A 26,919-nucleotide genomic window follows, 5' to 3' on the forward strand; every position below is an offset into this window, starting at 1 on the left:
GGCTATTTCAGTCATCCCTTGTGTTTCCATGATGAGAACCAAGATTGGCACAAGGGCAGCAGGAACAAGAACTAATTACTGAAAGACCTGTACCCACTAAAACATGGGCATGACATCATGACAGATTTTTACAAGATGACGAGGACCCAAACATGAAGTTAGGTACCATGTATGCCACTAGTAGAATTATGACTCAGCTAAATAATAACACTCACAAGAGAGAGGTTTTTAAGACAGAAAATGAAAATTGAGCCCAGTAATAGAGGTGTTGAGTTTATGAGAGTCACAGAATGCTCAAAGTCCTCAGACTTTCTGATCTAGTACATTTGAATATAAACAATATAGCTATGTTTATGAGATATTGTTAATAGTTCTAGTAAATATAACAGAAAAATACATTAATATTTAAAAAGAGATTGCTGTATTTATGAAGTTTGGGTTGATGTGTGGTGGTTGGCATAGTCTTTTGAAAAGGAAAGCCTGTTGATTAACTTAATTATGCAACATGTGATATATGTTGCCTTAAAAGGCATTTGTTGTTCAAGGGGCAAAATTTTTGTGGAGAAAGGAAGAAACTATTAGAAGGAGGGAGGCTTCAACAGCCAGTCAGCAAAAAAATTCATCCCAAAAGAAAGAACAAAAAAAGGTCACAGCCAGAGATCTAATTGAAACAGATATAGGTAATATGCCTAGTGCAAAATTTAAAGTGAACAGTCATAAATATACTTGCTTCACTTGAGAAAATCATGGAAGACATCAGGGAGACCTTACCTCAGAGATAAAAGAGCTAAAATAAAGAATGACGTAGAACAGAAAAGTACAATACCTGAGATAGAAAACTGAATGGATGTAATGGCCACAAGGGTGGAAGAAGTAGAGGGACAAAAAAGTGATATAAAAGGTGGAATTTTGGAAAATAATGAAGCCAACAAAATAGACAAGAAAAATGGATCATGAGGGTAGACTCAGTGATGCCATCAAACATAGTAACATTCGTATCATAGGAGTCGTAGAAGAAAAAAGAGAAAGAAGGGGCCAGAAGCTTTATTTATCTTCAAATTTGAAGCTAAATTTGAGCTTTATTATAGCTTAAAACTTCCCTAATCTGGGGAAGAAAACAGAGAAATCCAGATAGAGAAGGTATAGAGAACTCCCATAAAAGTCAATAAAAGCAGGCCAATATAAAGACATATTGTAATTAAATTTGTAAAATATGATAAAAAAATGTTAAAAGCCCCAGAATGAAAGAAGACAGGGCAAACAAGGGCAAACCCATAAGGCTTGCAGATTTTTCAACAGAAACTTGGCAAGCCAGAAAGAAGTGGCATGATATATTTAGAGTACCGAATGGGAAAAATCTGCAGCCAAGAACACTCTATCCAGAAAGGCTATCATTCAGAATAGAAGGAGAGATAAAGAGTTTGCCATAAACAAAAACTAAAGAGTTCATGACCACTAAACCACCCCTGAAAGAAATATTAAAGGAGACTCTTTGAATGGAAGGGAAAGACCAAAAGTGACAAAAACTAGAAAGAAACAACAACAAAAAAGACTAGAAAAGAACAGAGAAAATATCCAGAAACAATGACAAAGCAAGTAATATAATGACACTAAATATGTATCTATTGATAATTACTCTGAATGTAAATGGATCAAATGCTCCAATCAAAAGACACAGAGTGGCAGAATGGATTAAAACATAAGACCTAAAGAGACTCATTTTAGACCGAAAGGCACCTGCAGATTGAAAGTGAAGGGGCAGAGAAACATTTATTATGCAAATGGATGTCAAAAGAATGTCAGAATACTAATACTTCTATTAGACAAAGTAGATTTTAAACTGGACTCTTAACAATAGATGAAGAAGGGTACTATATCATAATAAAGGGGACCAGCCAAGAAGGAGACTTAATAATTGTAAATATTTATGCCCCCAACTTTTGAGCACCCAAATATATAAAACAACAACAAATATAAAGGAACTCATTGATAGTAGTATAATAATAATAAGGGATTTTAACACCCCACTTGTATCAATGATCTTTGAAACAGAAAATCAACAAGGAAAAATGGCTTTGAATAACATACTGGACCATATCATCTTAATAGATATATTCAGAGCATTTCATCCCAAAGCAGCAAAATCTTTTTGAGTGCCCACTGGACATTCTCCAGAATAGATCACATACTAATCACAAATCAGTCCTCAACATGGATAAGAAAATTATGATCATACCATGCATCTTTTCTGACCACAGTGTTATGAAACTTGGAGTCAAATACAGGAAGAAATTTGGAAAGACCATAAATAAATGGAGGTTAAAGAACATGCTCCTAAAGAATGAATGGGTCAACCAGGAAATTAAAGGAGAAAAAAATACATGAAAACAAATGAAAATAAAAATACAGTCGTCCGAAACCTCTGGGATGTGGCAAAAGCAGTCCTAAGAGGGAAGTATATAGCAATATAGGCCTCAAAAAGCAAGAAACAGGGGCTCCTGGGTGGCTCAGTGGGTTAAAGCCTCTGCCTTTGGTTCAGGTCATGATCTCAGGGTCCTGGGGTCGAGCCCCGCATCAGGCTTTCTGCTCAGCAGGGAGCCTGCTTCCTCCTCTCTCTGCCTGCCTCTCTGCCTACTTGTGATCTCTGTCAAATAAATAAATAAAATCTTTAAAAAAAAAAAAAAGCAAGAAACATCTCAAATAAATGACCTAACCTTACACCTAATGAGCTAGGGGGGAAAAACTCTAAAGCCAGCAGAAGGTAATAATAAAAAATTAGAGCTGGGCACCTGAGTGATTCATTTGGTTAAGCATCTGACTCTTGATTTCAGCTCAGGTCATGATTTCAGGGTCATGAGATCAAGCTCCATGTCTGCCTCCATGCTTAGTGGGGAGTCTGCTTGAGATTCTCTGTCTACTTCTCCCTTTTCCACTGCTCCTCACCCTCCTTAGGTGCTCTCTTTCTCTCTAAAATAAATAAATAAATCTTAAAAGGAATAAGGACACAAAGAGCATAAAGAAATGGTACAGAAACAAACAAAACAATAGAACAGATCAATGAAATCAGGAGCTAGTTTTTGGGGAAAAATTGATAAACCCACATCCAAACTTATCAAAAAGAAAAGAGAAAAGACCCAAATAAATAAAGTCACAAACAAGAGATGAGAAATAGCAATCAAACCACAGAAATAAAAACAACTATGAAAGAATATTATGAAAAATTATTGAAAAATGGATAATCTGAAAGAAATTACATGCTTAGTACCAAAATTGAAATAAGAAGTAATAGAAAAACAGGCAGACAAACAGCAAAGAAATTGAGTAATCAAAAAATCTCCCAACAAACAGAAATCCAGGACCAGGTGGCTTCATAGGTATTGAATTTTACCAAACATTTAAAGAAGAGTTAATACCTATTCTTCTCAAAACACTCCAAAAACTAGAAAGTCAAGGAAAACTTCCAAATTTGTCCAATGTGGCCATCATTACCCTGCTTGCAAAACCAAAGACTTCACTAAAAAAGAATTACAGGCCAATATCCCTGATGAACATGGATGCTAAACTTCTCAGCAAAATACCAACAAGTTGAATCCAACAGTTCATTAAAAGAATCACCACAGTCGAGTAGGATGTGTTCCTGAGCTGCAGGGGTGATTCAATATTTGCAAATCAATCAATGTGATATACCACATTAATAAAACAATGGATAAGAACCATATGATTCTCTCAATAGATGCAGGAAAAGCAAAAATCCCTCAAGTAAGTAGGAATAGAGGAAACATAACAACATTATAAAGGCCATAGACAAAAAAAATCACAGCTAATATCATCCTCAAGGGGGAAAATCTGAGAGCTTTTCTCTATTTCTTTCTTTAAGATTTTATTTATTTATTTCACAGACAGATCACAAGTAGGCAGAGAGGGAGGCAGAGAGAGAGGGGGAGGAGGAAGCAGGCTCCCCGCTGAGTGGAGATCCTGATGCGGAGCTTGACCCCAAGACCTCGGGATCATGACCCAAGCCGAAGGCAGAGGCTTTAACCCACTGAGCCACCCAGGCGTCCTTCTTTCTTTCTTTCTTTCTCTCTTTCTTTCTCTTTCTTTCTTCCTTTTTTTTTTTTTTAAACAATTGTATTTATTTTTTTGAGAAAGAATGAGAGCAGGAGAACAGGCGGGTCAGAGGGAGAAGCAGACTCCCTGCTGAGCAGAGAGCCTGATGCGGGACTCCATCCCAGGGCTCCAGGATCATGACTTGAGCTGAACGCAGTCGCTTAACCAATTGAGCCACCCAGGCACCCCCTCATAGCTTTTCTTATACAGTTAGGAATGAGACAAAAATACCCACCTTCACCACTGTTATTTAATACAGTACTGGGAATCCTAGTCACAGCAACACACACAAAAAGAAATAAAAGGCATCCAAATCAGCAAGGAAGAAGTAAAACTTTAGCTATTTGCAGATGTCATGATACTCTATATAGGAAACCTGAAATACTCCCCCCCAAATTCCTAGAACTAATACAGGAATAAAGTTGCAGGGTAAAGTAAAGTTGCTGGATTAAAAAATCAACATACAGAAATCTGTTGCATTTTTATGCACCAATAATAGGGAGCAGAAAGAGAAATCACAGAATAACTCTCATTTAGAATTGTACAAAAACCTAGATACCTAGGAATAAGCCTAACCAAAGAGGTAAAAAGATCTGTGTTCTGAAAACTATAAAATTCTGATGAAAGATATTGAAGATGACACTAAGAAATTAAAAAATATCTCATGCTCCTGGATTGGAAGGACAAATATTATTAAAATATCTATAGCACCCAAGGTAATCTACATAATTAATATAATCCCCATCAAAATATCAACAGTATTTTCACAGAGCTAGGTCAAACCATCCTAAAATTTGTATGCTCCCATGAAAGACCCTGAGTGGCCACAGCAATCTTGAAAAAGAAAAGCAAATCTGGAAGCTTCAAAATTCCAGAAAACAGGTGTTGGTGATGATGCAGAAAAAGGGGAACCCTCTTGTACTGTTGGTGGGAATGCAAACTGGTGCAGCCACTCTGGAAAACAGTATGGAGATTCCTCAAAACGTTAAAAGGAGAACTATCCTACCACCCAGCCATTGCATACTGTGTGTATTTATACAAAGGACACAAAAGTACCCATTCAAATAGATACATTCATTCTGATATTTATAGCAACATTATCAACAATAGGTCAATTATGGAAACAATCCAAGTATGCATCCACTGATGAATGGATAAAGAGGTGGTGTGTCTATAAATATAATGGAATATTAATCAGTCATAAAAAAAGAATGAAATCTTGCTATTTGCAATGATGTTGATGGAGCTTGTGAGTATTATGCTAAGTGAAATAAGTCAGAGAAAGTAAAATACCATATGATTTCACTCATATGGAATTTAGAAACAAAACAGATATAATGGGGGGTAAAAGGAAGAGGTAAAACAGAAAATAGACTATAGAAAACAAACTGAGGGTTACCCAGAGAGGAGGAAGGTGAGAGGATGTGTTAGATAGGTGATGTGTATTAGGGAGGGCACTTGTGATCAGCACTGGGTGTAAATTTAAGTGAGGAATCACTGAATTCTGTACCTGAAACCATTACACTATTCAGTAATGAACTAGAATTTAAGTAAAATTTGATAGAAAATAAAATATACATACCACTTTTATGGTCAGTCTATTAGTTTACTCTGTCTTATATACTGGTGGAACAACTCCTATGATATCTATTAATTCAATCTATATATTAATTAATATACCCAATTAACACTAAATTAATAAGGCATACTCTTGAATTTTGAAAAAAGAAAAATTTCCCTGAAATTAGAACTCAATTAATTCAGATAAATATATTTTTAAAGTTTTTATTTATTTATTTGAGAGAGAAACAGTGAGAGAGAGCATGAGTGGGAAAATGGTCAGAGGGAAAAGCAGACATCCCATGGAGTTGGCAGCCTGATGTGGGACTTGATCCCAGGACTCCGGGATCATGACCTAGCTGAAGGCAGTTTCTTAATCAACTGAGCCACCCAGGCGCCCTCAGATAAATATTTTTGATGTGACATATGTGTAAATAATACAAAAAAGTTCTGTGCCTCAGAAAGATTCTGAAAGCAATGGTTAATTACTAAATTTGAAGGTTATTGCTCAGTAAAGGCAAATAATTGTCAGGGTCTCACAAATTACATATATTATCTATAGTTTCAGTTTCCCTCTTTTCTGTTCAAATTTCCCTATTATGTACCTTGTGCTGGTGTCATGTATTATCTATATATGATTTCTGTCATTACTTTTTTTTTAAGATTTTATTTATTTATTTGACATACAGAGATCACAAGTAGGCAGAGAGGCAGGCAGAGAGAGAGAGAGGAGGAAACAGGCTCCTTGCTGAGCAGAGAGCCTGATGTGGAGCTTGATCCCAGGACCCTGGGATCATGACCTGAACCAAAGGCAGAGGCTTTAACCCACTGAGCCACCAAGGCACCCATGATTTCTATCATTACTTTGACAGTATGGACTACTTAGGTCTTTCCAAGCTAAATATTAAAAAAATAATGACTAATAGTCTCCATTAGGACAAAAGTAAATAGCATCTATAAAGCAGAAAACAATTCTTAACCTCAATTTTTTAAACAGACATTGACACTGAATGATGCTATATTTATCTAAACAAAGAAATAGTATATATAACCATTTAAGCAATAGGAAAAATTATTGAATCTACAGGTTGGTTTCATAGTGAATTTGGAAAAGTAAAGGAAACAATCTCTATTTTAATTGTTTGGCAATCTTATAAATTTCAAAACTTCATAAATAGTATTATGTGATTTGAAAACATACTGGGTTAAATAGCCAAAGCATCCACTTAGTACAGTGAAATTGATAATAGTATATGTAGGTCTTAAATCATATTTTCTTCAAAATTACTTCAATTTTTAAACTTTAATTTTGTAAGAGGTTTTTTTGTTTTCCCCCAATATTGATGTGGGAGATTCTTATAGCATGATTGTTGCTGTCACAATCATCCTTCATGTTGATATTCTCAGGGGTGGATGATAGAACTCATCCAGGATTAAGCAATGATTACAGAACAATTATGGTTGAAATCTAAGTTCCATAATATTTTCCTTCTTTTAAACATTTCAAATATTAAAAACCAAAGGATGTTTTAAGGTTCCTTTTCCTTATTGACAGATATAGACTAGGTCTTTCCCCACATCTTTCTCAAAGGAAATGGAGAAATGGAAAACTCCATCTTCTGTGAAAGTAGGACTATAGGGAACACCTGTGATTCCAGCTTTAGAATATGGAAAATGCCTGCTGAGAGAAGAGGCATGCCTATCAGATCCTATGAATTTTGAAAATAATAGGTTTACACCTAAACCAATGTTGGTGGCATCACAATTCCAGACTTCAAGCTCTATTACAAAGCTGTCATCATCAAGACAGCATGGTACTGGCACAAAAACAGACCCATAGATCAATGGAACAGAATAGAGAGCCCAGAAATTGTCCCTCAACTCTACAGTCAACTAATCTTTAACAAAGCAGGAAAGAATGTCCAATGGAAAAAAGACAGCCTCTTCAATAAATGGTGCTGGGAAAACTGGACAGCCACATGCAGAAAAATGAAATTGGACCATTTCCTTACACCACACACAAAAATAGACTCAAAATGGATGAAGGACCTCAATGTGCGAAAGGAATCCATCAAAATCCTTGAGGAGAACACAGGCAGCAACCTCTTCAACCTCTGCCGCAGCAACATCTTCCTTGGAACAACGCCAAAGGCAAGGGAAGCAAGGGAAAAAATGAACTATTGGGACTTCATTAAGATCAAAAGCTTTTGCACAGCAAAGGAAACAGTTAACAAAATCAAAAGACAACTGACAGAATGGGAGAAGATATTTGCAAACGACATATCAGATAAAGGACTAGTGTCCAGAATCTATAAAGAACTTAGCAAACTCAACACCCAGAGAACAAATGATCCAATCAAGAAATGGGCAGAGGACATGAGCAGACATTTCTGCAAAGAAGACATCCAGATGGCCAACAGACACATGAAAAAGTGCTCCATATCACTCGGCATCAGGGAAATACAAATCAAAACCACAATGAGATATCACCTCACACCAGTCAGAATGGCTAAAATAAACAAGTCAGGAAATGACAGATGCTGGCGAGGATGCGGAGAAAGGGGAACCCTCCTACACTGTTGGTGGGAATGCAAGCTGGTGCAGCCACTCTGGAAAACAGCATGGAGGTTCCTCAAAATGTTGAAAATAGAACTGCCCTATGACCCAGCAATTGCACTATTGGGTATTTACCCTAACGATACAAACGTAGTGATCCAAAGGGGCACGTGCACCCGAATGTTTATAGCAGCAATGTCCACAATAGCCAAACTATGGAAAGAACCTAGATGTCCATCAACAGATGAATGGATCAAGAAGATGTGGTATATATACACAATGGAATACTATGCAGCCATCAAAAGAAATGAAATCTTGCCATTTGCGACAACATGGATGGAACTAGGGCACCTGGGTGGCTCAGTGGGTTAAGCTGCTGCCTTCGGCTCAGGTCATGATCTCACGGTCCTGGGATCGAGTCCCGCATCGGGCTCTCTGCTCAGTAGGGAGCCTGCTTCCCTCTCTCTCTCTCTGCCTGCCTCTCCATCTACTTGTGATTTCTCTCTGTCAAATAAATAAATAAAATCTTTAAAAAAAAATGTTTAATAAAAAAAATAAAAAAAAAAAAACATGGATGGAACTAGAGCGTATCATGCTTAGCGAAATAAGTCAAGCAGAGAAAGACAACTATCATATGATCTCCCTGATATGAGGAAGTGGTGATGCAACATGGGGGCTTAAGTGGGTAGAAGAAGAATCAATGAAACAAGATGGGATTGGGAGGGAGATAAACCATAAGTGACTCTTAATCTCACAAAACAAATTGAGGGTTGCTGGGGGGAGGGGATTTGGGAGAAGGGGGTGGGATTATGGACATTGGGGAGGGTATGTGCTTGGGTGAGTGCTGTGAAATGTGTAAACCTGGTGATTCACAGACCTGTACCCCTGGGGATAAAAATATATGTTTATAAAAAATAAAATATTAATAATAAATAAATAAATAAATAAATAAAATAAAAAAAAATTAAAAAAAAAGAAAATAATAGGTTTACAAAGGGGGAAGTGGTAAAAATAAAAGCTATTTACTTGAAACAGCAATGTTGGGTCTGCAGTGTTGCTACTACATAGTAGCATGGGAAGGAAGAGCCAACAGGGAAATATGCAAACGTGTTGTGTGTACAACAAAGATACTGTAAATGTACATATTTGGGTGGAAGACTGCAGCCTGCAAATATCCCTGCAGCTGCACTATGTCCCCAAATGAGAAATGTTGCATAAGTATGAATGCATGTAAATATAAATTACTCTATAGATTACATATACAAATAGTTGGTAAACTTTATAATGCATATAGAAATATAAATATAGTATAACCAACAAAATTGGGAAGGGTATGGATGGCAGAAATGTGCAGTAGTTATCAGCTTACTGATTTATCATTTTTTGGCAAAGCTCTTAAGAGTCATGCCTTAGTTACTCTTCATGAAGTTTTTAAAAACCACTAAAATGAGTAAAATAATTCCTTAAACTTCTATGTCTTAGAAGGAAAAATCCCATAAATCATAAATGTAATCTTTAGTCAGGATTCTCCAGAAAAATGGAACCTTAAGGTGTGTGTGTGTGTGTGTGTATGTGTACACGCCCATGCACACAAGCATATGTGTTTTGTGTGGATGGATAGATGGATGGATGGATAGATGGATAGTTTTATTTTAAGAAATAAGCTCACAGGAGTATGAAGTCTGGCAAGTCTGAAATCTGCAAGGTAGGCTGGCAGGCAAAAGACTCACAGAAGGGCCAAAGTTACAGTTCAACTCCATAAGCCATATGCTGGCAGAAATTACCCTTCTGGAAAAGTTAGTCTTCTTTTACAAAGACCTTCAGCTGATTGATAATGCCCATGTGCATTATGGAGAGTATTCTGCTTTCTGTAAACTCTACTGATTTGAATGTTAATCTCATCTAAAAATATTAATCTATCTAAAACTACCTTCACAGAAGTATTTACAAGAATGTTGGCCAAATATCTGGGTACTATGGCCTAGTCAAAGTGACATATAAAATTATTCAAGTCATGTCATGAAAAAAAAACCCATCTAAAAAATGAATTATCAAAAATATTAAATATAAATTAGAAAATTAAAAATATTTGTTATATCCATAAATTTTAAAAGGGATACATTCACCTTTTAAATGTGTTAAATGATATAAATCTGATCAGTCTTCCAGGCTGGGAAGATGGTGGAGAAGAACAGAAAGTAGCTGGAGGGGAAACAGAAAGATATTTGACATATTAACACAACCATTAAATAATAAGTGCTTATTAGACATAGGAAATTGTATTAGATACAGAGGAAAAATCAGCAGGACAGGGTTTGATCGTTCAAAAAAGAAAAGCTTATTACAGGCACTTTAAAATTGATTAAATACTGAGGAGAAGTAGGAAGAACTAAACATACACATCATTTCCTCACACACAAACAATACTTGTCTGTCTTTAGACATTCAGTTATTCAAAAGTTTAGTTTGGAGATCATCTGGCTTCTATTTTCTTATTTCTAGTATCTATCCATTAATTTTTAAATATATATGATGAATGATTCTGTGTTATTCCCAGATGGTATTGAATTTCTACCTAGTAACTACATTAGTATTTTAGCAATGGAGACATAAAGATTTCAATATTTGTATAAGCCTCAGTATTTTGATAATAAACCATCCTGAGCCCATTTCAATTAATCCACAATAGAAAGTCAATGTCTTAGTAATTGTTTTAAACCTATTTCTGTCTCTTCTTCATTTTCACAGTTTGAATGTAAATCTCAATTTTATTTTTACTTTGGGGGGGTAAAATGTTTATTTTATATATATATATATATATATATATATATAACTGTGGTTTTTATATAACTGTGGTTTTTATTGTGTTAAGAACACTTAACATGAGATCTACAACTTTAATTTCTTTAATCTTTAACCCCCATGTGTCCATGTTTCTCCCCCAAACCCACATCTCTCTCTGTTCAGAAATAAATTTATCATCTGTGGTTGATTGATTTTTATAAGGATTTCAAGTTCATTAGTAGGAAAAACTTAGTCTTTCCAATAGATGAACAGATGGAGCTGGGAAAACTGGATTTTCACATCCAAAAGAATGAAATTGGATCTTTCACCTCATACTATATATAAAAACTAAGTCAAAATGATCAGTAACCTAAATATAAGAGCTAAAATCATAAAACTTTTGGAAAAAAAATAAGGGTAAATATCACCTTGGATTGGGCATCACATTTTTATTTTTTTAATATATATAATTGAAATATAGTTGACACACAATGTTACATTAGTTTCAGGTGTGAAACAGTGATTTGACAAGTCTATACATTATGCTATGCTCACAAGTGTAACTACCGTTTGTTATCATACAATGATATTTACAATACCACTGACTATATTCCCTATGGTGTACCTTTCATTCCTGTTTCTTATTCATTCCATGACTGCAAGTTTGTATCTCCCATCCATGTTCACCTGTATATGACACTAAAAACACTAGTGACAAAAGATAAAAAAGTTCACATTAGACTTAACCTATACAACAGCAACAGCAGCAACAATAAACAAACTTGTGCACCTGTGGTGGTGAATTTCACATGTCAACCTGGCTATGGCACAGTAGATGAGTATTTGGTCAAAAGTTGTTTCTAGATGTTTCTTTGAAGGTATTTTCAGATGAGATTAGTATTTAAATCAGTAGGCTTTGAGTAAATGAGATTGCTAATCCCTCCTTGATGTAGAGGGACCTCATCAAATCATTTCAAGGCTTTTGGGGGAAAAAAAAAAATACCTCTCCAGAGGAAGAAAGAATTCTCCCAGCAGTCTGCTTTGTGGCTGGAACTGTAACTCTTCTGAGTCTTCAGCATTACAGCCAACCCTACAGATCTGAACTTGTGAGCCACCACAGTTCCATGATCTAATTCTCTCTCTTTCTCTCTCCCCCCAACTTATATATATTTGTATGTATATATGTATGCACATACTTTTATATTAAACATTTGGCAAAAATACTCATTTTGTACAGAGTATCCACTCTCACCCACCCACTGTCCTCTCTCTATATGTATAAATAGATGTAGGTAACAGATATATATATATATGGACATATATATATATATAGAGAGAGAGAGAGAGAATGGTTTAAGGATGAGATGATAGTTAAGATCTACAGATTCAAAACAATCTCTACCAAAAATCCAACAATCATTTTTGCATAAGTTAATATGTATATCCTATTGCTTCTGTTCTCTGAAAGATCCTAACAGCATCAAACACATCAAAAAAGTGAAAGAAACCCACAGATCAGGAGAAAATACTTTTGCAAACCATATATCTGGTAAGGGTTTAATATCTAGAATATGTAAAAGACCTACAAATCAACAAAAAGACATAGTTTATAAAATGAGAAAGAAAAAACGTGACTATATATCAATCCAAAGAAGACATATAGATGTCTAATAAGCAAATGCAAGGATGTTCAATATCATTAGTCATTACGGAAATGCCAACCACAATTAGATACTACTTCATACCCACTAAAATGACAATAATTTATTTAAAAGAAAAAATAAATGTTGGAAAGGATGTAAAAAATTTGGAACCCTTGTAAATTTTTTATGAGTATATAAAAATGGTACAGCCACTGTGGAAAACAGTGGGCAGTTCCACTAAGCATAGAATTACTACATAGCTCAATGGGTCCATTCCTAGGTCTGTATGCAAAATAATGGAAAACAGGGACTTAGATTTTGCATACACATGTTTATTCACAGTAGCCATAAGATATAAATAATTCAAGTGTCTGTCAGATGAACAGATAAACATAAATTCATACAATTCTTACAAATTCATACTATCATTCTGCCACAAAAAGAGATGAAGTTCTGGGATACCTGGGTGGCTCAGTCGCTTAAGTGTCTGCCTTCAGCTCAGGTCAAAATTCCAGGGTCCTGGGATTGAGTTCCGCATCAGGCTCCTTGTTCAGCAAAGAACCTGTTTCTCCCTCTGCCCACTCCCCTGCTGTGTTCTTTCTCTAACAAATAAATAAATAAAATCTTTAAGAAAGAGAGAGAGAGAGAGAGAGAGATGAAGTTCTGATACATGTTCAACATAACTGAACCTTGAAAATATGCTAAGTGAAACAAGCCAGACACTGAAAGACAAATACTATATGATTCCATTTATGTGAATACTAGAATATCTGGTAAATTCATTGACCCAGAAAGTAGATTAAAAGTTACCAGCACCTCATGGGGTGAGTAGCATGGGGAGTTACTGCTGAATGGTGACAGAGTTTATATTTGGGCTAATGAAAAAATTTTCAAAATAGTAGTAGTAGTTGTACAATATTGTGAATGTAATTAATGTCACTGAATTGCACACTTAAAATGGTTAAAATGACAAATTTTATGTTTAATGTATAAATATACATTATAACATTATTTTATACATTGTAATATATATTTTATATATTATATATATTTGTACTACAGTAAAATGAAATAATAATGCTTACCTTGTCATGGAAGAGGGTTCACAATTATAATAAATTGGTCCCTAAGCTTTATTAAGGATGTGATAGCTGACAAAGACATCAGAATGTTGGAATTATTATCTATGTAAAGAGTTATTTGGTAGAATAATGTCCCTAAAACTCTGTAGGCTCCTGGAAGCCCATATAATTATGGGAGAATAAGGGAAGAAAAGCAAAAATTGAAGTCAGAGAGTTAAAGGCAGATAAAAATAACAACCATGTTATAAGAGCATACCATATAGAAAAATACGACATGAGCAATTTTATTCAGTGTGCCTCATGCAAAATCAGAAAAGCCTGGACATGCTAAAAGTGAAGCAAAGCTAATTTTTCATCACAATCCATTCAAAACACAATGAACACACTGTGGCCATTCTCTTGGAAAGAGTTCAAAATAACTCTACAAAAACAATTCTATTTTTCACTTATTGCTATTACTTCTCATTTACTTCTCTAAGGAAATCAGTGGGACCAAGTATTTAAAATATTTTTCTGAGGTGTTCAAAGTATTCTAAATGGAGGTAGTAGCCTCCATTGCCCTGAAGTTGCCTTATGGAGTCGATTGCACAGAAATGGTCACAAAACCTCACAGAACAGTGCATGATAATATACTTGCTCCGAGGAAATGTACAGATTTACTGTTTAATAGTTTGATGTATGCTACTTCTTTAGGATCCTTTTTCCCCATTTGGGAATTAGGTTCAGAAGAAAATCTTCTCAGGTGCCTGGGTGCCTCAGAGGGTTGAGCCTCTGCCTTTAGCTCAGGTCATGGTTCCAGGGTCCTGGGATAGAGTCCTGCATCAGGCTCTGTGCTCAGTGGGAACCTGCTTCTTCCTCTCCTTCTGCCTGCCATTTCCTCTGTTTGTGCTCTCTCTGTCAAACATATAAATAAAATCTTAAAAAGAAGAAGAAGAAGAAGAAGAAGAAGAAGAAGAAGAAGAAGAAGAAGAAGGAAGAAGAAGAAGAAGAAGAAGAAGAAGAAGAAGAAGAAGAAGAAGAAGAAGAAGAAGAAGAAGAATAAGAAGAAGAAGAAGAAGAAGAAGAAGAAGAAGAAGAAGAAGAAGAAGAAGAGGGAGGAGGAGGAGAAGAAGAAAATCCTCTCAAACACTGGGGACACAGGCCATCAAACTGTTGTATATGTGTGTGCGTGTGTGTTTTCTGGGATATTTGTCTTATAAACAGTAGTGTCCTTTTTTCCTGTAAACATTTACTTAGCAGAAATGTTAAAGGTTTTTTTGTTTGTTTGTTTGTTTTTTATTTAGCTTGGCTACCAGAATTTTCTTTATAAAATCAATTGTGTAAGAATGTTCTCAGATTTGTCAAGTACATGTCAAGTGTTAACATGAAAAATAAAAACCCTAAAACTGTTGTTTTTAGCATACATTGTTTGTACAGAATTTTCTTTGCTGAGAAACAAAAGGGGGGAAAGCATCTAGACACTTCATACATGTCCATAGTACAAGGAAATAATATTTGTAAAACCCTATGACCCAGAGTGGCAGTCAATGCAAGGCCAGATTTTGTCCACAATTCTAGTCTTAGTCTCTAGAAAGAAAGAAAGAAAGAAAGAAGTGTAAGAAAATTATTTCCATTATTTACTGTTATTCAGTAATGTGAAAGTAAGTGGTCTTTTCTTTCAGTATACACCCAGGCTGACAAAAAATTTTTTAAACATATTTGTCAAGTATTTTATAGAGATCTAGTGATTCTAATTTCTTATGATTTAAGTCTATAGTTGTTCAGTGGTCATTGACTGCATCTTACATCAGAGTAAAGTCCAAGCAAGTGTGGACATGAGAAAAAAAACAAAAAACCCACCCACCTATCATCCTTACTGAACCCTTAATTTTTTCATTATTTTGAACTAATGCAACAAATTCAAGAGTGACTTTAGGTAATATTTAGTACAACTCACTCACTTTACAAATGAAAAGATGAGTCCCACAGAAATTGAATGCTTCTTCTTAGGAAAAGGCTTGTAAGTAATGAATCTGGTTGTGGTACATTTCAGTATCTTTCCCAATGTACACCACTCCCTCTGACCTGCTCTTTAGTCACTCCACTTATACGGAAAATACAAATTAAAAATGATAGCCTTAATTCTCCCTGTTGAAAATAAGGGAAGAGATTTCTCTCCACTCCTTTCTCACTGAACATTTATTTTAGGGTTATTGTAGATACTTTCTACTCCTGAAATGTACATAAATACTTCTGAAGACTAAATTGATATTTTGTCAGTTTTATGAGCTTGGAATATCTTTCTTGAGACCCTGGGAGCTCTCTCTGTGAAATGCAAACCTTAAGGAAGATAGCACCCCTATCTTCCCATTTCTAAATCAAGTGTAAGAACCTGACTTTGGTGGGTAGCACTTTGCTCCAAGTCCCAAAACTACTTCCTATTATTAAAGGTATGAGATGTTTGTCTTTCCACTGGTAAAGCCAGTTAGCTAACATAACACAATTAATTACCAGGCAAGATCAGGGTATAACACATGGGACAAATAGCATTGTCAAGTTTTCTTGAGAACTAGGTGTTCATCTCAAACACATACGTGTCATAGAATATAGCTGCTTGGGTATATAAAAGGGTGAGATTTCGGTCTTTACCATCTCTTAGCAGATTCCCTTAGCAGATGAGCATCCTGTTCTAGTTTACTGCTTGTTCAATAATAAGGGTGTTTTCTTTATCTACTACCTTTGTGGAAGGTTAGATTTTAACCTATATTTTCCCAAAACACTAGAATTGGTTTTTCTTTTCTCCCCTCATTCCTTCTTCCTATTTCTACTTATGTCTAATACTTCAGAAAAGAATTGAATATATGTGTAAGAAACTGTGCAAAAAACAGATAATCAACATTTCTTTAAAATTTAATTCAATTTAGGAAAATCTACACTGCACTATGGGGAAATAACTACAATAGGCCCTTATTTGCTCAAGGATCAGTAAAATAGGGTTTTCCCTCAAGAAACAGACAAGAGAGTTAATCAGACATAATTATAATGTGATAGGGTTAATGGAATGATAGCAGTAGATGTGAAGTATTCTATAGTGTAGTGGGTAAGGGCAGAAATCCTAACCACAGGCTCTCTGAATTCAACACTGTTTAAGCACTTAAAAGTGCCAGGCATGGCCAGCAATCCCTGCACCGATGGATGAAATACTGCTTCAAACTCTGCTAGTAAAGAGAGCAGGAGAAAGCAAAGGGGCCAATGCTCAGAAAACCCTTTGCTCCTCTTTGCTTCTGCTTTTATTGGCGCTTCAGGAATCCTTTGCACTGTTTCTGAAGCACTGTGATTTGCAACAAGAGGTCTTACTGAAACTAGGAGGCTCTGGTTACTGGAAAGATACGATATGCTAATCTGGCTGTTTCTGCTAAACATAGGCCTAGGGGCAATGCTTACATCTCAAAGATCACGGGGTGGTTGAGCTAAGAAGCCTCAGGGAAGGCAACTCCCTGCTACACTCCAATGGCAGAGTGGCCACACAGGCCCAGGCCTTCCAAAGAGCCACACCCTTCTCCCAAACCTTCCTTCACCCCCAGGGGCCTCTGTTATATTTTTAGCAAGCCAGGTGTTATGGCTGAGTTCATGCTCTGCGTTAACCCCAACGTGAAAGACTAAGGGCTTTTGCCAGAGTTCTCTATCAGTGAAATAATATTACTTACCATGTAGAGCTTTTAGGAAGAATAAGTAACTTTATGTACATCAAGCCTTTAGAGAGTGCTTGGCATGACTTAAGCCTTTTGCAGGCCTGAGCCATTTGTAGGAATCTGCAGGAAGAACACTAAGCCATCCTCGACGGTGGTTTCCACGAGTTTTGAAGATAGAGAAGCCAGTGCCTGAAACAGCACCACGGAGGTGCCTGAGTGGTGCAGCTGGTTAAGGGGCTGCCTTTGTTTCACATTATGATCTCAGGGTCCTGGGATCCAGCCCCATGTCAGGCTCCCTGTTCTCATGCTCGCTCGCTCTCTCTCTCTCTCTCTCTCACTTAAATAAATAAATAAATCAGGAAGGAAGGAAGGAAGGAAGGAAGAAGAAAGAGAGAGAAGGAAGGAGGGCGGAAGGAAAGGAAAGGAAGGAAGGAAAGAAGGAAGGAAGGACAGATGTACTCGGAATGTGGAGAAGCATTTGCAGCTTCGGGTTTTAGGAAGTTAAATTGCAAAGCATAGCGTGGGGTCATCATGAGGACTACCTTTGCCATGTTCAAGAGGTAACTCCTTAGTATGGAGTTACAGAAGGAATTTAAGAGGATGTGTAATAACCTGATTTGTAGTTATAGCATGACACCAGCTTATTAGAAGATAAATTTTGAGGCATTGGAAATAGAAGGTGAGATAAGAATGATGTGGGATAGGACGATTTGATTGCCAGATGAACTTATACTCTAAAACTCCAAAATACACTTTTAAATTCTACTAATTAATAGTGCAGCTTATAAGTCTGTTTCTGAAAGCTGAGTAGGCAGGGTATCTAATTTCCCTTGTTTAAAGCTCCTGTGTCTTGGCGTTAAGAAAAAAACATGTTTTTCCTGTTCTAACTATTAAATTTTTATGTGACACTGCAAGCTGTTAATAGGAAATTTAATCATCAAATAGATGTATTGATTTTTTCTTATCTCTTAAAACAAGAAACTATGTAAGGAAATAGAAACTCAATATCTCACTTCCATTTAATATACGCTTTTTGAGGGGTGCCTGGGTGGCTCAGTGGGTTAAAGCCTCTGCCTTCGGCTCAGGTCATGATCTTGGGGTCCTGGGATCGATTCTCACATCGGGCTCTCTGCTCAGCAGGGAGCCTGCTTCCTCCTCTCTCTCTCTGCCTTCCTCTCTGTCTACTCGTGATCTCTCTCTGTCAAATAAATAAATAAAATCTTTAAAAAAAATGTGTATATATATGTGTGTGTGTGTGTGTGTATATATATATGTGTGTGTGTATATATATATGCCCTCTTGTCTTTAGCCAGGTCAGAATAAAGAAGAGTTCTAGCTCTCTCACTCGCTGCTTTGTGTAGTCTTTTAATTTTTTTTTTTTTTTAATTTACTTGACAGAGATCACAAGTAGGCAGAGAGGCAGGCAGAGAGAGAGAGGAGGGAAATAAGACTCCCTGCTGAGCAGAGAGCCCGATGCGGGGCTCGATCCCAGAGCACTGGGATCATGACCTGAGCCGAAAGCAGAGGCTTAACCCACTGAGCCACCCAGTCGCCCCCCGCTTTGTGTAGTCTTTACTTCTGTGTCCAGTCAGTCTCTGAACATGCCCATGTACCATTAGTTGATAATAATCACTCACTGCTGAAACATTATTTGCCATATGTTTCCAAGAATTTTCAGCGTGCATATACATCGCCTTAGTCAAATGAAGACATTTCCTTACAGATACTATTTAATGCTTGTAAAATATTTGGGACAGACTTCATTCCCAGCTTCTGTATCAGTCATATCGCCCTGTGTATTTTGCCTAACCATTCTGACACAAGGGAGTCTTCACTTAAGTATGACATACGTACATAATACTCAGGCTTATGCTCTTCATAGATAACTAAGAAACCTGGCATAGCAGATATACACATCCAAAACTATGCCTGTTCCCTATTACACTTAGAGCACTTCAACTTCTAACTACTATTTTATATAATTCAAATAATTTTAAGCTGGAAAAATGAACTCTAATATAATTTAAATCATATTTGTGTAAAAAAAAGTAATGAATTTCCCGAACTTTTTACAACGAATTTTTTTAATTATGTAAATCTACACTCTGTAATCTTTGCATCTTGTCATTTTTTTGCCAATTCAAAAGATATCTTTGTATCTTTAGCTTGATTTTCTTTTTCCTTAAAGGGAAAGCAAGAAAAAGTACATGATAAAAAAGAACAAAAACGAATCTGTAAGGAGTGTAATAATAACTTACAGGACCAGAAACAGTGAGATATGGGGAAAAAAATGAACATGGAAAGAGAACATTAGAACTAAAGAATATTATACAAATACTGAGATAGGTATATTTACAAATGCCTATTTTATCAGTAAAAAAAAAAAGAAGTGAGAAAATCATATTGAAAATAATATAAGCTATATTCTAAAATACAGATGTGAGCCTATGACAATTTCAGAAAAAATAAACAGTTCCTCTGGTAGCCAAAGTTAGTTTCATTTTTTTACTACCTTGCTTTTCAATTTTATACTAAAGAGTCAGAACAATTATTATATGAACAAAAATAATCTCAAACTGCTTGAAGAAATCTAGAAAAAAATTAAACTTCATTATAATAAGGTAGTGTTATGTTTTGGTGTTTTTAATGTTAGAATTTCATATTTTGGAAGCATTTTCCAATTTTATAGGCTCACCACTGTCAGTAACATATATTTATCCATGTTAAAACCCATTTTCTCTGCTCAATCAATTCTTAAAAAATGCACATTTAGTATATTTTTTATGACTCCTACTAAGTATATGTCATAAAAGGATTAATTTGCAAATTACTGAACAGTAATGAATTATTCATTCGTATAAACTAATAACAAAAGTACTACTTTAGACCACTTTGTATAAAACGGATTTACTGATATGTTTTTTTTTTTTTTTTAAAGGTTTATTTATTTATTTGACAGATAGAGATGACAAGTAGGTAGAGAGGCAGGCACAGAGAGAGAGAGAAGGAAGCAGGGTCCCTGCGGAGCAGAGAGCCCGATAGGGAGCTCGATCCCAGGACCTTGGGATCATGACCCAAGCCGAAGGCAGAGGCTTAACCCACTGAGCCACCCAGGCACCCCCTGATATGTTTTCTAAACCTACTTTTTCCCACAATCTTTCCCATCTTTGGTAGTAACAATCACAGTTCTTTTTTAGTTGCATAGGCCAGGAATCTTCATGTTTATGTATTTCTCTCACCCCCCAAATCTAATCCACAAACCCTGACATCTTTACCTTTTAGCACCATTCTGGTCCAGGCCACCATCATCTTTTATGTTATTGCAATAGCATCCCATGAAGGAAAAAATTCAGTAAATACTTACTGAATTAATTCATAAATTAATGAATATGAACCTTATTGGCCTAAAAACTTCCTGGCCAGCTAGCAGTCTTTAGTATAAAATTACCCAAGCCTCATTTATGCCAAATACGGAAATATCATGTGTTTACTTCTGTATAGGTCATCTCCCACACAATAAAAAAGCACCATTGCTGCAGATAGCAGCTACTGTGATTCATTAGTGCTGCTGAAGATAATGCTGTATTGCTCTGTCACAGTTGAGGGTAGTTAAAGCTGACAGCAAATTAAATAACTACTTATCACTGGTTGAATTCAAGCTGCAGGATAATTAAAAGCCTGCAAATTTAGTTTTAGTCAAACATGAGTAAGGAAGCAAGAAAAAGAAACTGCAAGAGATATTCTAATTTTTCCTGAGCTTCTTGAGGAGCATGCACACACGTTTGCAAGAGTATGTTTTCCTCAGAGCAAACAAGGTATGGTGTCCACTGCATTTACCTAATCTGTTCATTATTTTTTAGAAATATGAAAAAATTTACCCTAAATTGTGTTAAAACTTATTGCTTTCTTTATTTGGAATTGTTTGTGGGGAATTTGCGTTAAATAATTTGCTTCACTGAGTAATCACTGGTTATCAGATTAAAATATAGTTACAGAAATAGGATTTTAATATTCAGAGGAAATTCAAATTGAATTTAATTTTGTTGACAACTTTATCAAAGTGGAATTTAAAAAATGAAGTTTGAATTTGGTGGATCGGTGTGCAGTATCCTATCTTTCCTATCTTGCCATTATTTTGTATAATTAAATACAAAGTCAAGGGAAAAAAGAAAATCAAAGAATGTGAGAGCTAACAGGAGTATTTAGGGGTATTATAAAATCTGGACTTCCAGATTTCACATTCCAGAAAGGTTAGTTGTTTAAATAATGTCGTGTTTTGATGTCACTCTGTTCCAACTTTACCCCATGGGGATGGATACTGTGATGGGTTACCCAGATCTCCTTTAAAGAATGAGGGAATCATTTCCCTAGCAACTGGGAGTACCAACAGAAGAATTCTCTTAGCATCCTGTCCTCTTTGGAGATTGCTTTGGCTAAAAGAGTAGGCCTTGCCCAAGGTAATGTCTCCTTCCATGGACAGTCTGCATCTAAAAATTGGTCAGTGTGGAGGTAAGACCCCCTTACCCCAATGTGAAGCAATTCAGAAGTCCATTCCAGCTCCAGAATTCCTCATCGAATGAGTGAAGGCCTGTATTTGCAATTGGGCCTGAATTGCAATTCAACTTCTCTTTTGACCAATCCTCTTTCCTTCCCTTCTCTTCCCCAGATGCTGATCCCTAAAGCACTCCCAAATAATTTCCTTAAAAAAAAAAAAAAATCCTTTATCATTGTCTATTTCCATTGGATTCCAAAATGTAATACCCTGAATGCCTAATATGGGGTTCTACTAACAGTAGTCTGTTTTTGTGGGAGACTGAATTGGAGCTGTAGATCCACAAGAAACTGAGTAACATGGACATCCAGGTGATTAGTGAAAACTACATAAATGTAGTAGGCTATAATTAACCTCAAATCATTTAAGGCTATACTAGGTGACTGGCAAACAATAACTGTCCAGTAAGTCAAGTTGAATCACTAAATGCAGAAAGGCTTTGGTCTATCACTAATTCTTTGACAGTTGTGGTGGTCTCATGGTCGGTCTCTCTCCCTTGAACCCACTCCTACCTATTTCATAGCTTATTATAAATGATACATCTACAGGGTCATGAAAGTGATAGTTTTCTGATATCTAGCCTTCTAAAACCCTAAATTCCATGTTAAGGAGACCTCTTTTTCACATTTTATGTGCTATCACCACTGAAGCTTCATTAGGTTACTGACAGAAGTCAAACTGCAAGTCAGTCAACACATCAAGCATCGTAGTCAACTAAATATAAAGGTGCCTCTCCTTTCAAAGCTTTGTATATGATGGGATGAATAATAAAATATATACTAACTTAGATATTTTTTGGTTATTATATACTATTTCAAACACAAATATTAAATATACAATTAACATATTAGGTTAGAGGTGCATAAAAAACTTGTTACTAAAAATGAAGACATCATACAGCTGATAATTCTAGAGCTGTTCATACTGGGAATCGCTCATATTTAATAAAAAATTACCTGTGGAGTGTATTAGTTTTCTGCTGTTTCTGTAACTAATAACCACAACCACAATCACAATGGCTGGAAACAACACAAGTTAATATCTTACAGTTCTGTAGGTCTCAAGCCCAATATGGGTCTTACTAGGCTGAGTAAAGTATCAGCTAGGCTTCATTTCTTTCTGGATACTTTAGCTGAGAATTTCAGCTTCTAGGAAACACCTGTATTCTTTGGCTCATGGCCTCCTTCCTGAGTTTTCAAAGCCAACAACAGCAGTTGGAGTTGTTTTTTTTTTTATCTCATCTCTCTGGTTTTTGCTTTTGGATTCCTCCTGTATTTTTAAAGGAGACTGGGAATCAGATTAGGTCCAACTGGCTGATCCAGGATAATCTATCCATCTTAAATGCTGATAATTAGCAGCTTTAATAGCACCTGCAACTTTAATGCCCTCTTGCCACATTATGGTAACAAATTCACAGGTTCCAAGGGTTAGGACATCTTTAGGGAGCCATTATTCTGCTCACCATATTGAGCTACTGTTAAGGTTGGCTACTAGGGAACCTGACCCAATCTAGTTTGACATGTATTATCTCTTCAGTTGAACTTCTTTTTGCACCTTGAGTCTGTCTTACTCAGGACCCACCTCACTTCCTTTGTATATGGCATCTTCAGTCTTTCTAAAAACATACGTGCTATTCACACCTGCCCAGATTCTGTTTTTATACTGGCTCCTTCCTGCTCAATCCAAAACAGTAATGAATTTAAAATACCTATAATATCAACCAATTAATGTTGGACTTGAAAAAATATGAACTAAAAGCATAGTTTCTGAAATACTTTTTTCCTTCCCCTTATATTCCCTGTATCCCAAAGACATTTATTTACTCTTTTCTCTGCCTTTATCCTGCTCTATTTTAAAATGAACTTAATTATAATTTTATGTTTTTATTCCTACCATAAGGAAAATGAATTGGCTGGAGTTGTTTTTATCATTGTTGTTTTATTCCTTTCTTTAGTATCCTATACAGAGTAGATATTCAATAATTATTTCTTAAATGGGACTATCATTAAATGTAACAACAAGCCATTTCAAATCTAGTACTTTTACTTCAGATAAGGGCTTATTGAATTCTGAACCACAGTTCTACCTGTGGAAGTGAACCTGTCAGCATGATGTATATCTTAAAAATTGCAGATTGCACTTCTACAACCTTAATCGTTGAGTCTGTCGTCCTCCATGACCTATTCACAGCTTTGAAAGTTAACAGTGGAACTTGACTCCTATAGATGATCAATGGTTTGATTGCTCTGTGTTTCACATTCTTCTTACTTTCCCTTGGCTGATATGTATAGCTGTTTCTCTTATCCATTTCCTCTTCAGCATAAAATATTCACTCAATAGTGAGTGATGCTGGGGTGACCCAGTAAGTTAGGCATCTGGCCTTCAACTCAGGTCATGATCCCAGGGTTCTGGGATCAAGTCCCACATCGGGCTCCTTACACAGCTGGGACTTACTTCTCCCTCTGCCTGCTGCTCCCCCTGCTTGTATTCTCTCCTTGATAAATAAATAAATAAATAAATAAATAAATAAATAAAATCTTTAAAGAAAAAAACAGCAACAGAAAGAAAAACCCACTCAGTACATTTCCATATATTATGCGCAAGCTGAAAGAAACAATAGTGAAGAGGTGTCAGTATACCATTGTTAAAAAAACTAGTTAATGTTGTGAAATTCTCAAATGGCCTGATTATTTAACAAATAATAACACATGACACAAGAAAGTGCACAAGAGGCTTATAATTGCCTTGTGAATATAATAAGGCCTCATGTTATTAAGTTCATAGAACAACTTAAACATTTAAAATTAAAAGCTTTTTTAGGATGTACTTTCAAGCTGAAATGATAAACAGCAAATTTGTTTTCTGAAAAAGAAAGGTACTTTAGTGATCAGGACACTGAAATAGAGATGCAATATATATTTTTGACCTTAACCCAAAAAAAAAAAAAAAAATCTCATTTCTGTGTTCTGTGTAAGAGCATAATTAAATCTGGGGCACCTGGGTGGCTCAGTTGGTTGAGCACCCAACTCTTGAGTTCAGCTCAGGTCATGACCTCAGGTGGTTAGATCGAGCCCCATGTCAGGTTCTGTGTTCTGGAGGCAGGAGGGAGTCTACTTGAGATTCACTTTCTCTCGCTCTGCCCTCCCCCTCTGCCTCCCAACCCTGCTTTCTCTCTCACTCTCTCTCTCTCTCTCAAATAAATAAATATGTATTTTTTAAAAAGGCATAATTAAATCTTTATTGAAAGCTATCTGTAATATATTGTAGATTTGTATTAAGGGCTATATTTTTCAAGAAATAATATTCTATGATTGGGAAATGATGAGGGATAATGGTATAATACAAATCAGTGCTTAGCAGAATTTATTATTTTTTAATTCCTATCTTTATCTAGTTCTGTGGCCTTAGTACAGTGACTAAAATTTACATATTAAGCAATCTTCTCCACTAGTGCCCTAGAGGTATCTGTTAAGATACAGTTGTTTTAAGAAAGGAAAATTAATGATATGCAATGAAACCACTAATGTTTTATTTCAATTTAGACTAATTTCTACATTTAGCAAAGTATCCTTTGATTCAATAATGAGGACCTGATCTGAAGATACAGTGAGCCTTCAAGCATGGAATATACATTGGATACTATGAAAGCAGGGAATGAAGGCATTAGTATGCCCTGGAGGGAACAAAGAGCAATGGGAAGGTATTCATATAAATTACCTTTAACACACCCAAACCAGTTAAACAAACAAAATTATGGTGTGCTGGCCATATACAGAAAGTTTCAGGACAAATCACCTATGTTCCTCAAGCCATATCTTATCCAATCAAACCATCTGTTTGAGGCCTCCCTTAGAGACAAGTTCTGAAGCCCTCTCTGTCATTTCAACAAAAATGGGCTTGTCTAACAATGCCAGATTCTAAAGAGCATCCTGCCGCATAACACAATGCTAAATTTCCTTCAAAACTCTTATATGCTATGATGGCAACAAGCTAAGTCAGAAAAACTGTGATAATTCGTTTGGTTAAGAGAATTATAGGATTAAAGAACAATAAGGAACATAAAGAGTGATGACAGAGAACTTTGTTAAATAATTATAAAAATATTTAAGAGGACAAAAGTCTCATCGTGGAAAGAACAACATAAAATATGTAACCTGTAGCACTCTTTTCAGTGCATTCAAAACTGTCTAACAAAATTAGTGAATGATAGAAATGAAACTCTAAGTCTACAGGAAATTATTTCCCTCTTCCAATAAGAAAATAAATTAGACCAACATAAAGGGAAAATTGTTCATAAATATGCTTTAGAAAAGTAGCTTCATATCCCCTCAAAAAATGTACCATAGCTGACTTTCTAAAGTTTTTCTATTTCTGATCCATTCTGCAGTTCAAGCTTCAGGGACATGGGATTGCTATTAGTTCCAGCTATTAAAATAAAGAAGAGCAATAAAATGCCATCTTCATTAATCAGATCTCAACCTCTGATCAGAAAATAGCAGTTATCAGAAGCCAATCATCAGTTTAATAGTTTGAGAATTTCAATTTAATATCTAACACCAGAGAATTATTGAAGGCAAATTTCTAGGAGGCAAATATGTTAATTAATATTAAGTGCCATAGTCACTCATTTTTGTACAGAAGATCAGAGTCCATATTCAAATCAAAGCCCAGTTCAAGATGGCACTCTGTGGCTATGAGCACTGAAAGGTGATGTGAAATGGATTTATGATATTCACAGACAAATACATTCCGACACATCTTATCTGTGGCCTTTTTTGTGTGCATTAAACAATTCATTTAAATAATCAAATTGGGCAATAAATGACAATCCCCGAGGACTCATAGCTGCTCTGAGGTATTTGCCCTGGGTTTGAACAAAGCCCTATCAAAAGATTCCCAAAGGGGTAATTCCTAATTCTCAAGGAAGTGAGTCTCATTTTGATATTTTCATTACATACCTTTAA

The sequence above is a fragment of the Mustela putorius genome, unplaced genomic scaffold (genome assembly GCF_011764305.1).
Source record: "Mustela putorius furo isolate JIRA1106 unplaced genomic scaffold, ASM1176430v1.1 tig00537350_pilon_pilon_pilon, whole genome shotgun sequence".
Classification (NCBI taxonomy): domain Eukaryota; kingdom Metazoa; phylum Chordata; class Mammalia; order Carnivora; family Mustelidae; genus Mustela; species Mustela putorius.